This window comes from Anastrepha ludens, chromosome X, assembly GCF_028408465.1.
Source record: "Anastrepha ludens isolate Willacy chromosome X, idAnaLude1.1, whole genome shotgun sequence".
Taxonomy (NCBI): Eukaryota; Metazoa; Arthropoda; class Insecta; order Diptera; family Tephritidae; genus Anastrepha; species Anastrepha ludens.
The window spans coordinates 10,710,757-10,725,103 of record NC_071503.1 but is presented as its reverse complement, the minus strand read 5'-3'; positions in this window follow the sequence as shown (position 1 = coordinate 10,725,103).

Below are 14,347 nucleotides of genomic sequence, written 5' to 3'. Positions count from 1 at the left end.
AACAGGTCACATTGCGCTCGCAGTCGCATCATCAGGAATTGCAGCTACTCTCTTGGCAGGAGGAAGAACGGCTCACTCTGCTTTGAAATTACCACTTAATCTTTCCGCGAGCGATACACCAATTTGCAACATCCGAAAAAATTCTGGACAAGCGAAAGTTTTAAAAACGTGCAAAATTATAATATGGGATGAATGCACAATGGCACACAAAAAAGCTTTGGAAGCTCTAGATAGGACTCTACAAGATCTGAGAGGAAAAGAGACGACAATGGGAGGAGCTCTTTTGTTGCTAGCCGGGGATTTTCGTCAAACTCTTCCTGTAATTCAAAGAGGAACGGCAGCGGACGAACTGAATGCGTGTTTGAAATCTTCATATTTGTGGAGGCGAGTCACAAAACTAACACTGTCAACTAACATGCGCGTTAGACTGCAAGGCGATGAAGCTTCACGTGAATTTTCGGACCAGCTTTTGCAAATTGGAGAAGGGAGATTTATGAATACACCAGGCAATTACTCAGTGACATTTCCGCACAATTTTTGCAATTTGGCTGAATCGGCAGCCGATGTCGTTAATAGCGTCTTCCACGACATTGGAGTGAATTACAAATCTCATCAGTGGCTTCGAGAAAGAGCGATCTTAGCGCCACGAAATGATCAAGTAACTAACCTCAATATAACGATTCAAAACAATTTACCAGGAGCTGTGACAACCTACAAGTCTATTGATACCGTCGTTGATCAAGACCAAGCTGTAAATTACCCGGTGGAATTTCTGAATTCGTTAGAACCATCGGGAATGCCGTCTCATCTATTATATTTAAAAATAGGATCGCCAATAATGATGCTCAGAAATTTGAGACCACCTAAGTTATGCAATGGAACTAGACTTATCGTTAAAAATTTACACCCAAACATTATTGAGGCGACGATTCTCTCTGGGCAATCGGCAGGAGAAGATGTTTTTATTCCTCGCATCCCATTAATTCCATCGGATATGCCTTTCGAGTTCAAACGACTACAGTTTCCAGTTCGTCTTGCTTTTGCGATGACGATAAATAAGGCGCAGGGGCAATCTTTAACCGTCGCAGGAATCCACTTGGATCCCTCATGCTTCTCACACGGTCAATTATATGTTGCCTGCTCGAGAGTCGGGAACCCTCGAAATCTGTATCTTTATGCACCGAATAATACAACAAACAACGTTGTTTACCAGAATGCATTGAAATAAGATAGAAAGTAGCCATTTTTGTGTTAAAAAAATACTAAGAGTATTATTTGCATGCTGTGAAATGACGTCAAAACTTTAATACTTTCATATTTTACATTTATAATTTCAAATATTTAAAATGTTAATAAAAAGTGCAAATTCCATCATTCGACATTTCTTGATTCCTACAAAATATGTTGCTCTACAACCATCTTCTTTCACGCGAGCGGAGCCGCGGGTTAAGGCTAGTCTATATATATAAATGTGAAAATCTGTCCCTATGTTCGCTTATAACTCGAGAATGGCTGAACGGATTTATCTTGTCTTGGTCTTGAATTATTCGTGGAGGTCTAGGGAAGGTTTAAAAGGTGAGAAAAATTCGAATAATTGCCGGCAAAATGGTCAAAACGTGGACCCGGGTAACCTTTGGTTGTGTATGTACAATATGGGTATCAAATGAAAGCTGTTGATAAGTACTTTAATACGGGGTCATTTTCATACCTATTGATCACTAAGGTCTGGAAATATATGCCAAAACGTGGACCCGCCGTGTCTTTGCACCGAATTAAACCAAACTTACAAACATTGTTAAGGAGGTATTGAAGATGGTTTCCGTATAGTTTGGATACCTATTGGTAGATACGGTCTCGAGATATAGGTCACAACGTGGACCCGGGTAACCTGGCGATGTGTATGTACAATATGGGTATCAAATGGAAGCTGTTGGTGAATGCTTTAGTTCAGAGTATTTCCATCCGCTCCGTGACTAGGGTCTCGAGATAGAGACCAAAACGTGGACCCTAGAATATGTTTGTACAATATGGATATCAAATGAAAGCTGTGGTTAAGTGCTTTAATACGGGTTAATTTTCATACCTATTGATGACTAGGGTCTCGAAATATATGCCAAAACGTGGACCCGCCGTGTCTTTAAACCGAATTAAACCAAACTTACACACATTGTTAAGTAGGTATTGAAGATGGTTTCCGTATAGTTTGAATATCTATTGGTAGATAGGGTCTCGAGATATAGGTCAAAACGTGGACCCGGGTAACCTTCGGACGTATATGTACAATATGGGTAGCAAATGGAAGCTGTTGATGATTTCTATAGTATAGACTATTTTTCATACCGTTCCGTGACTAGGGTCTCGAGATATAGGCCAAAACGTGGACCCGGGTAACCCTAGGATATGTTTGTACAATATGGATATCAAATGGAAGCTGTTGGTGAATGCTTTAGTACAGAGTATTTTTCATGTCGCTCCGTGACTGGGGTCTCGAGATATAGCTCAAAACGTGGACCCGGGTAACCTTTGGTTGTGTATGTACAATATGGGTATCAAATGAAAGCTGTTGATAAGTACTTTAATACGGGGTCATTTTCATACCTATTGATCACTAAGGTCTCTAAATATATGCCAAAACGTGGACCCGCCGTGTCTTTGCACCGAATTAAACCAAACTTACACACATCATTAATTATATTTATGAATTCGAAAAAAAAATACATACATATATATAATGATATCATTGATGTGTTTTTGTTTTATAAATCGTTTGCTGTCAAATAAAACGTCACGGAAATTCGTGTTCGATAGTTTGAAAGGTAAATAATTACGTAATTTTTTGTAGAATGCCTCGAAAAAGAAAACCTTCATTATCAAGAAAAACTCCTGCAGCAAAACGAATGGAGCGTTTAAGAGACGCTGAGACTGAAAAACATCGCGAAAATCGACTTTCAGACATGCGAGACATGTGGATGGATTTGACAAGAAATGAAACAGAAGAAGAGCATGAAGATAGACTTTATCAGGATCGAGAGCGAAGAAGAGAATTTAGAAATAATGAAACTGAACAGCATCGCAATATTCGAATGGAAAATGACCGTGCAGCACAACTTGCATCGCGTAGAGGTTTGAATTTTGACTTGCACAATAAAGCATTTACTTACGATCATACTGTGGACTACAGTTTACATCCAAAAATTAACATTGGTTATATGGACGTGATTTGTTCTCATTGTCATGCTCGGAAATTTAAAAACGAAACAGCAGGTATGTGTTGCTGCAGTGGAAAAGTGTCTCTGCCATCACTCGAAAAACCACCGGAACCACTTTTGAGTTTGACGTCCGGAACGACTGACAAGTCTAAATTGTTTCTGCAGAACATTCGCAAGTACAACAGTTGCTTTCAAATGACATCTTTCGGGGCCACCAATGTAGTGACAGAAGCAGGGTTCATGCCAACATTCAAAATTCAGGGACAAGTTTATCATCAAGCAGGGTCATTGTTACCTGATCCTGATCAAGATCCTAAATTTTTGCAAATATATTTTACAGGCAACAACGACGTTCAGACTGATCAACGAAGTGTTAATATTCCAGGTGTTGATCGAGAAACTGTTGGAGCATTACAAGCGATGCTACACGATAAAAACAATTTAGTACGAATGTTCAAAAACGCCCTAGAAATTATGCCGAGCGATGAATATAAAATCGTTATTAGAGCTGATAAAACGCCAGCAGGAGAGCATGAAAGACGCTTTAATGCTCCAACATCAAACGAAGTTGCAATAATTATCGTCGGTAATGAGTTTGACAAAAGAGATATTGTTCTCCACAAAAGAAGCAAAGTATTGCAGCGAATATCAGAAACACACCGATCATATGACGCTCTTCAATACCCATTCCTGTTTTGGGAAGGGGAAGACGGATATAATTTCAATGTACATCAAATCGACTCCGTGACACATGCGCCAACAAATAAGAAAGTCTCAGCAATGAATTTTTACGCGTACCGTATAATGATACGAGAGGGGCATAATCATTTGTTACGTTGTGGACGACTGTTTCAACAGTTTTTGGTCGATATGTATGCCAAGATTGAAAGCGAGCGGCTTTTATTTCTCAGATTGAATCAGAAAAAACTACGAGCAGAGGAGTACGTCCACCTTCGGGATGCGATATCGAGAGATAGAAATGCAGAAGATATTGGTCAGATGGTAATATTACCTTCTTCTTTTACCGGCAGCCCCAGACATATGCACGAATATACCCAAGATGCTATGACATATGTTCGGAATTATGGACGCCCCGATTTATTTAGCACCTTCACTTGTAATCCGAAATGGACTGAGATTGAATCCCTATTGCTCCCAGGACAAACTGCTTCAGACAGACACGATTTGACTGCTAGAATATTTAAACAGAAGCTTTCAAAGTTGATGGATGCGATAGTCAAATATAATATTTACGGTGAAGTTCGTTGCTTTATGTATTCAATAGAGTGGCAAAAAAGAGGTTTGCCTCATGCACATATACTCATATGGCTAAAAGAAAAAATCCATCCACAACAAATAGACAAGATCATTTCAGCAGAAATACCAGATAAGGAAGAAGACCCTCTTTTGTTTCAAATAATCACCAAAAGTATGATTCACGGTCCATGCGGAATATATAACCCTACGTCACTGTGTATGAAAGATGGAAAATGCACAAAGAGATATCCACATGCTTTTTTGCTCGAAACCCAAACTGGACAAGATGGCTACCCAACGTATCGAAGAAAAAGACCAGAAGACGGGGGCCATTTTGCTGTCGTGAAGGTTAAACAAACAGAAGTAGAAATAGGGTCGTACCATATACTCCTTTGCTTTCAAAAATGTTTCAAGCACACATAAATTGAATATTGTAACTCCGTTAAGTCAATCAAATACATTTGCAAGTACGTAAACAAAGGCAGCGATATGGCAATTTTCAGTGTCATTAATGAAAATGATGAAATCACACAATTTCAAATGGGCCGATATATTTCCAGCAACGAAGCGGTTTGGAGGATTTTAGGCTTTTCTATCCACGATCGTCATCCAACTGTTGTCCACCTCGCTGTGCACCTGGAAAACGGCCAGCGAGTTACATTCACAGCTCACAATGCGGCACAGCTAGCAGCTGATCCACCGAATACTACCCTCACAGCTTTCTTTAAATTATGCTCAGATGATCCGTTTGCTAAAACATTATTGTATCCCGAAGTTCCGCAATACTACACGTGGAGTGCGTCGAGAAAACTATTTTTTCAAAGAAAACAAGGTGTTGCAGTCCAAGGAACAACGGCTCGGAAGAGTGATTCTTTAGGCCGAGTGTACACAGTACACCCCAACAATGCTGAATGTTTCTACTTGAGGATGCTTCTGCATGTTGTTAAAGGACCAACGTCGTTTGAAAACTTACGTACAGTCGAAGGTGAAGTTTGCCCTACATATCGACAAGCATGCCAAAAACTCGGTCTTCTGGAAGACGATCATCACTGGGATACAGCACTGTCAGAAGCGTCCATCATATCCATGCCCAACCAAATGCGTCTACTATTTGCAATCATTTTGACAACGTGTGCCCCATCAGATCCCACGGCTTTGTGGGATAAGCATCGTGATTCTCTTAGTGATGATTATCTACTTCAAATGCGCAGATCAGCTAACAATCCAGATTTACAGCCATCTGATATTATTTACAACAAAACTCTCATAGACATTGAAGATACGTGTTTATCAATTATCAACAAACCGCTCAAACAATTAGGACTCACATCGCCCCCACGAGATGACGTAGATATTGCAGATACTGATATTGTACGTGAAACAAATTACGATCAGAACGAATTACTCCAATTCGTTGAGACGAATGAACCACTTTTAGTCGATGACCAACGAACAGCATTCAACAAAATAATTCAAAAGATGTCTGATGGAGAAGGAGGTATTTTTTTCCTTGACTCATCAGGAGGAACTGGCAAAACCTTCCTTATTAACCTCATACTTGCCGAAGTGAGGAAAACAGGTCACATTGCGCTCGCAGTCGCATCATCAGGAATTGCAGCTACTCTCTTGGCAGGAGGAAGAACGGCTCACTCTGCTTTGAAATTACCACTTAATCTTTCTGCGAGCGATACACCAATTTGCAACATCCGAAAAAATTCTGGACAAGCGAAAGTTTTAAAAACGTGCAAAATTATAATATGGGATGAATGCACAATGGCACACAAAAAAGCTTTGGAAGCTCTAGATAGGACTCTACAAGATCTGAGAGGAAAAGAGACGACAATGGGAGGAGCTCTTTTGTTGCTAGCCGGGGATTTTCGTCAAACTCTTCCTGTAATTCAAAGAGGAACGGCAGCGGACGAACTGAATGCGTGTTTGAAATCTTCATATTTGTGGAGGCGAGTCACAAAACTAACACTGTCAACTAACATGCGCGTTAGACTGCAAGGCGATGAAGCTTCACGTGAATTTTCGGACCAGCTTTTGCAAATTGGAGAAGGGAGATTTATGAATACACCAGGCAATTACTCAGTGACATTTCCGCACAATTTTTGCAATTTGGCTGAATCGGCAGCCGATGTCGTTAATAGCGTCTTCCACGACATTGGAGTGAATTACAAATCTCATCAGTGGCTTCGAGAAAGAGCGATCTTAGCGCCACGAAATGATCAAGTAACTAACCTCAATATAACGATTCAAAACAATTTACCAGGAGCTGTGACAACCTACAAGTCTATTGATACCGTCGTTGATCAAGACCAAGCTGTAAATTACCCGGTGGAATTTCTGAATTCGTTAGAACCATCGGGAATGCCGTCTCATCTATTATATTTAAAAATAGGATCGCCAATAATGATGCTCAGAAATTTGAGACCACCTAAGTTATGCAATGGAACTAGACTTATCGTTAAAAATTTACACCCAAACATTATTGAGGCGACGATTCTCTCTGGGCAATCGGCAGGAGAAGATGTTTTTATTCCTCGCATCCCATTAATTCCATCGGATATGCCTTTCGAGTTCAAACGACTACAGTTTCCAGTTCGTCTTGCTTTTGCGATGACGATAAATAAGGCGCAGGGGCAATCTTTAACCGTCGCAGGAATCCACTTGGATCCCTCATGCTTCTCACACGGTCAATTATATGTTGCCTGCTCGAGAGTCGGGAACCCTCGAAATCTGTATCTTTATGCACCGAATAATACAACAAACAACGTTGTTTACCAGAATGCATTGAAATAAGATAGAAAGTAGCCATTTTTGTGTTAAAAAAATACTAAGAGTATTATTTGCATGCTGTGAAATGACGTCAAAACTTTAATACTTTCATATTTTACATTTATAATTTCAAATATTTAAAATGTTAATAAAAAGTGCAAATTCCATCATTCGACATTTCTTGATTCCTACAAAATATGTTGCTCTACAACCATCTTCTTTCACGCGAGCGGAGCCGCGGGTTAAGGCTATTCTATATAATATATATAAATGTGAAAATCTGTCCCTATGTTCGCTTATAACTCGAGAATGGCTGAACGGATTTATCTTGTCTTGGTCTTGAATTATTCGTGGAGGTCTAGGGAAGGTTTAAAAGGTGAGAAAAATTCGAATAATTGCCGGCAAAATGGTCAAAACGTGGACCCGGGTAACCTTTGGTTGTGTATGTACAATATGGGTATCAAATGAAAGCTGTTGATAAGTACTTTAATACGGGGTCATTTTCATACCTATTGATCACTAAGGTCTGGAAATATATGCCAAAACGTGGACCCGCCGTGTCTTTGCACCGAATTAAACCAAACTTACAAACATTGTTAAGGAGGTATTGAAGATGGTTTCCGTATAGTTTGGATACCTATTGGTAGATACGGTCTCGAGATATAGGTCAAAACGTGGACCCGGGTAACCTGGCGATGTGTATGTACAATATGGGTATCAAATGGAAGCTGTTGGTGAATGCTTTAGTTCAGAGTATTTCCATCCGCTCCGTGACTAGGGTCTCGAGATAGAGACCAAAACGTGGACCCTAGAATATGTTTGTACAATATGGATATCAAATGAAAGCTGTGGTTAAGTGCTTTAATACGGGTTAATTTTCATACCTATTGATGACTAGGGTCTCGAAATATATGCCAAAACGTGGACCCGCCGTGTCTTTAAACCGAATTAAACCAAACTTACACACATTGTTAAGTAGGTATTGAAGATGGTTTCCGTATAGTTTGAATATCTATTGGTAGATAGGGTCTCGAGATATAGGTCAAAACGTGGACCCGGGTAACCTTCGGACGTATATGTACAATATGGGTAGCAAATGGAAGCTGTTGATGATTTCTATAGTATAGACTATTTTTCATACCGTTCCGTGACTAGGGTCTCGAGATATAGGCCAAAACGTGGACCCGGGTAACCCTAGGATATGTTTGTACAATATGGATATCAAATGGAAGCTGTTGGTGAATGCTTTAGTACAGAGTATTTTTCATGTCGCTCCGTGACTGGGGTCTCGAGATATAGCTCAAAACGTGGACCCGGGTAACCTTTGGTTGTGTATGTACAATATGGGTATCAAATGAAAGCTGTTGATAAGTACTTTAATACGGGGTCATTTTCATACCTATTGATCACTAAGGTCTCTAAATATATGCCAAAACGTGGACCCGCCGTGTCTTTGCACCGAATTAAACCAAACTTACACACATCATTAATTATATTTATGAATTCGAAAAAAAATACATACATATATATAATGATATCATTGATGTGTTTTTGTTTTATAAATCGTTTGCTGTCAAATAAAACGTCACGGAAATTCGTGTTCGATAGTTTGAAAGGTAAATAATTACGTAATTTTTTGTAGAATGCCTCGAAAAAGAAAACCTTCATTATCAAGAAAAACTCCTGCAGCAAAACGAATGGAGCGTTTAAGAGACGCTGAGACTGAAGAAAATCGCGAAAATCGACTTTCAGACATGCGAGACATGTGGATGGATTTGACAAGAAATGAAACAGAAGAAGAGCATGAAGATAGACTTTATCAGGATCGAGAGCGAAGAAGAGAATTTAGAAATAATGAAACTGAACAGCATCGCAATATTCGAATGGAAAATGACCGTGCAGCACAACTTGCATCGCGTAGAGGTTTGAATTTTGACTTGCACAATAAAGCATTTACTTACGATCATACTGTGGACTACAGTTTACATCCAAAAATTAACATTGGTTATATGGACGTGATTTGTTCTCATTGTCATGCTCGGAAATTTAAAAACGAAACAGCAGGTATGTGTTGCTGCAGTGGAAAAGTGTCTCTGCCATCACTCGAAAAACCACCGGAACCACTTTTGAGTTTGACGTCCGGAACGACTGACAAGTCTAAATTGTTTCTGCAGAACATTCGCAAGTACAACAGTTGCTTTCAAATGACATCTTTCGGGGCCACCAATGTAGTGACAGAAGCAGGGTTCATGCCAACATTCAAAATTCAGGGACAAGTTTATCATCAAGCAGGGTCATTGTTACCTGATCCTGATCAAGATCCTAAATTTTTGCAAATATATTTTACAGGCAACAACGACGTTCAGACTGATCAACGAAGTGTTAATATTCCAGGTGTTGATCGAGAAATTGTTGGAGCATTACAAGCGATGCTACACGATAAAAACAATTTAGTACGAATGTTCAAAAACGCCCTAGAAATTATGCCGAGCGATGAATATAAAATCGTTATTAGAGCTGATAAAACGCCAGCAGGAGAGCATGAAAGACGCTTTAATGCTCCAACATCAAACGAAGTTGCAATAATTATCGTCGGTAATGAGTTTGACAAAAGAGATATTGTTCTCCACAAAAGAAGCAAAGTATTGCAGCGAATATCAGAAACACACCGATCATATGACGCTCTTCAATACCCATTCCTGTTTTGGGAAGGGGAAGACGGATATAATTTCAATGTACATCAAATCGACTCCGTGACACATGCGCCAACAAATAAGAAAGTCTCAGCAATGAATTTTTACGCGTACCGTATAATGATACGAGAGGGGCATAATCATTTGTTACGTTGTGGACGACTGTTTCAACAGTTTTTGGTCGATATGTATGCCAAGATTGAAAGCGAGCGGCTTTTATTTCTCAGATTGAATCAGAAAAAACTACGAGCAGAGGAGTACGTCCACCTTCGGGATGCGATATCGAGAGATAGAAATGCAGAAGATATTGGTCAGATGGTAATATTACCTTCTTCTTTTACCGGCAGCCCCAGACATATGCACGAATATACCCAAGATGCTATGACATATGTTCGGAATTATGGACGCCCCGATTTATTTAGCACCTTCACTTGTAATCCGAAATGGACTGAGATTGAATCCCTATTGCTCCCAGGACAAACTGCTTCAGACAGACACGATTTGACTGCTAGAATATTTAAACAGAAGCTTTCAAAGTTGATGGATGCGATAGTCAAATATAATATTTACGGTGAAGTTCGTTGCTTTATGTATTCAATAGAGTGGCAAAAAAGAGGTTTGCCTCATGCACATATACTCATATGGCTAAAAGAAAAAATCCATCCACAACAAATAGACAAGATCATTTCAGCAGAAATACCAGATAAGGAAGAAGACCCTCTTTTGTTTCAAATAATCACCAAAAGTATGATTCACGGTCCATGCGGAATATATAACCCTACGTCACCGTGTATGAAAGATGGAAAATGCACAAAGAGATATCCACATGCTTTTTTGCTCGAAACCCAAACTGGACAAGATGGCTACCCAACGTATCGAAGAAAAAGACCAGAAGACGGGGGCCATTTTGCTGTCGTGAAGGTTAAACAAACAGAAGTAGAAATAGGGTCGTACCATATACTCCTTTGCTTTCAAAAATGTTTCAAGCACACATAAATTGAATATTGTAACTCCGTTAAGTCAATCAAATACATTTGCAAGTACGTAAACAAAGGCAGCGATATGGCAATTTTCAGTGTCATTAATGAAAATGATGAAATCACACAATTTCAAATGGGCCGATATATTTCCAGCAACGAAGCGGTTTGGAGGATTTTAGGCTTTTCTATCCACGATCGTCATCCAACTGTTGTCCACCTCGCTGTGCACCTGGAAAACGGCCAGCGAGTTACATTCACAGCTCAAAATGCGGCACAGCTAGCAGCTGATCCACCGAATACTACCCTCACAGCTTTCTTTAAATTATGCTCAGATGATCCGTTTGCTAAAACATTATTGTATCCCGAAGTTCCGCAATACTACACGTGGAATGCGTCGAGAAAACTATTTTTTCAAAGAAAACAAGGTGTTGCAGTCCAAGGAACAACGGCTCGGAAGAGTGATTCTTTAGGCCGAGTGTACACAGTACACCCCAACAATGCTGAATGTTTCTACTTGAGGATGCTTCTGCATGTTGTTAAAGGACCAACGTCGTTTGAAAACTTACGTACAGTCGAAGGTGAAGTTTGCCCTACATATCGACAAGCATGCCAAAAACTCGGTCTTCTGGAAGACGATCATCACTGGGATACAGCACTGTCAGAAGCGTCCATCATATCCATGCCCAACCAAATGCGTCTACTATTTGCAATCATTTTGACAACGTGTGCCCCATCAGATCCCACGGCTTTGTGGGATAAGCATCGTGATTCTCTTAGTGATGATTATCTACTTCAAATGCGCAGATCAGCTAACAATCCAGATTTACAGCCATCTGATATTATTTACAACAAAACTCTCATAGACATTGAAGATACGTGTTTATCAATTATCAACAAACCGCTCAAACAATTAGGACTCACATCGCCCCCACGAGATGACGTAGATATTGCAGATACTGATATTGTACGTGAAACAAATTACGATCAGAACGAATTACTCCAATTCGTTGAGACGAATGAACCACTTTTAGTCGATGACCAACGAACAGCATTCAACAAAATAATTCAAAAGATGTCTGATGGAGAAGGAGGTATTTTTTTCCTTGACTCATCAGGAGGAACTGGCAAAACCTTCCTTATTAACCTCATACTTGCCGAAGTGAAGAAAACAGGTCACATTGCGCTCGCAGTCGCATCATCAGGAATTGCAGCTACTCTCTTGGCAGGAGGAAGAACGGCTCACTCTGCTTTGAAATTACCACTTAATCTTTCTGCGAGCGATACACCAATTTGCAACATCCGAAAAAATTCTGGACAAGCGAAAGTTTTAAAAACGTGCAAAATTATAATATGGGATGAATGCACAATGGCACACAAAAAAGCTTTGGAAGCTCTAGATAGGACTCTACAAGATCTGAGAGGAAAAGAGACGACAATGGGAGGAGCTCTTTTGTTGCTAGCCGGGGATTTTCGTCAAACTCTTCCTGTAATTCAAAAAGGAACGGCAGCGGACGAACTGAATGCGTGTTTGAAATCTTCATATTTGTGGAGGCGAGTCACAAAACTAACACTGTCAACTAACATGCGCGTTAGACTGCAAGGCGATGAAGCTTCACGTGAATTTTCGGACCAGCTTTTGCAAATTGGAGAAGGGAGATTTATGAATACACCAGGCAATTACTCAGTGACATTTCCGGACAATTTTTGCAATTTGGCTGAATCGGCAGCCGATGTCGTTAATAGCGTCTTCCACGACATTGAAGTGAATTACAAATCTCATCAGTGGCTTCGAGAAAGAGCGATCTTAGCGCCACGAAATGATCAAGTAACTAACCTCAATATAACGATTCAAAACAATTTACCAGGAGCTGTGACAACCTACAAGTCTATTGATACCGTCGTTGATCAAGACCAAGCTGTAAATTACCCGGTGGAATTTCTGAATTCGTTAGAACCATCGGGAATGCCGTCTCATCTATTATATTTAAAAATAGGATCGCCAATAATGATGCTCAGAAATTTGAGACCACCTAAGTTATGCAATGGAACTAGACTTATCGTTAAAAATTTACACCCAAACATTATTGAGGCGACGATTCTCTCTGGGCAATCGGCAGGAGAAGATGTTTTTATTCCTCGCATCCCATTAATTCCATCGGATATGCCTTTCGAGTTCAAACGACTACAGTTTCCAGTTCGTCTTGCTTTTGCGATGACGATAAATAAGGCGCAGGGGCAATCTTTAACCGTCGCAGGAATCCACTTGGATCCCTCATGCTTCTCACACGGTCAATTATATGTTGCCTGCTCGAGAGTCGGGAACCCTCGAAATCTGTATCTTTATGCACCGAATAATACAACAAACAACGTTGTTTACCAGAATGCATTGAAATAAGATAGAAAGTAGCCATTTTTGTGTTAAAAAAATACTAAGAGTATTATTTGCATGCTGTGAAATGACGTCAAAACTTTAATACTTTCATATTTTACATTTATAATTTCAAATATTTAAAATGTTAATAAAAAGTGCAAATTCCATCATTCGACATTTCTTGATTCCTACAAAATATGTTGCTCTACAACCATCTTCTTTCACGCGAGCGGAGCCGCGGGTTAAGGCTAGTCTATATATATAAAAAAATAAATAAAATATATATAAATGTGAAAATCTGTCCCTATGTTCGCTTATAACTCGAGAATGGCTGAACGGATTTATCTTGTCTTGGTCTTGAATTATTCGTGGAGGTCTAGGGAAGGTTTAAAAGGTGAGAAAAATTCGAATAATTGCCGGCAAAATGGTCAAAACGTGGACCCGGGTAACCTTTGGTTGTGTATGTACAATATGGGTATCAAATGAAAGCTGTTGATAAGTACTTTAATACGGGGTCATTTTCATACCTATTGATCACTAAGGTCTGGAAATATATGCCAAAACGTGGACCCGCCGTGTCTTTGCACCGAATTAAACCAAACTTACAAACATTGTTAAGGAGGTATTGAAGATGGTTTCCGTATAGTTTGGATACCTATTGGTAGATACGGTCTCGAGATATAGGTCAAAACGTGGACCCGGGTAACCTGGCGATGTGTATGTACAATATGGGTATCAAATGGAAGCTGTTGGTGAATGCTTTAGTTCAGAGTATTTCCATCCGCTCCGTGACTAGGGTCTCGAGATAGAGACCAAAACGTGGACCCTAGAATATGTTTGTACAATATGGATATCAAATGAAAGCTGTGGTTAAGTGCTTTAATACGGGTTAATTTTCATACCTATTGATGACTAGGGTCTCGAAATATATGCCAAAACGTGGACCCGCCGTGTCTTTAAACCGAATTAAACCAAACTTACACACATTGTTAAGTAGGTATTGAAGATGGTTTCCGTATAGTTTGAATATCTATTGGTAGATAGGGTCTCGAGATATAG